We start from the raw sequence: 507 nt of genomic DNA, 5'->3' as shown, positions 1-507 counted from the left end.
GGACAACCTGAGCACACCTACATTGGAGATAACTGCTTTCCTGGTGGGACAACCTGAGCACACCTACATTAGAGATAACTAATTTCCTGGTGGGACATCCTGAGCACACCTACATTAAAGATAACTGCTTTCCTGGTGGGACAACCTGAGCACACCTACATTAGAGATAACTGCTTTCCTGGTGGGACAACCTGAGCACACCTACATTAGAGATAACTGCTTTCCTGGTGGGACAACCTGAGCACACCTACATTAGAGATAACTGCTTTCCTGGCTGGACAACCTGAGCACACCTACATTAGAGATAACTGCTTTCCTGGTGGGACATCCTGAGCACACCTACATTAGAGATAACTGCTTTCCTGGTGGGACATCCTGAGCACACTTACATTAGAGATAACTGCTTTCCTGGTGGGACAACCTGAGAACACCTACATTAGAGATAACTACTTTCCTGGTGGGACAACCTGAGAACACCTACATTAGAGATAACTTCTTTCCTGGTGG

This window comes from Oncorhynchus gorbuscha, unplaced genomic scaffold (assembly GCF_021184085.1).
Source record: "Oncorhynchus gorbuscha isolate QuinsamMale2020 ecotype Even-year unplaced genomic scaffold, OgorEven_v1.0 Un_scaffold_3572, whole genome shotgun sequence".
NCBI lineage: Eukaryota > Metazoa > Chordata > Actinopteri > Salmoniformes > Salmonidae > Oncorhynchus > Oncorhynchus gorbuscha.
Note: the sequence above shows the minus strand (reverse complement) of the source record.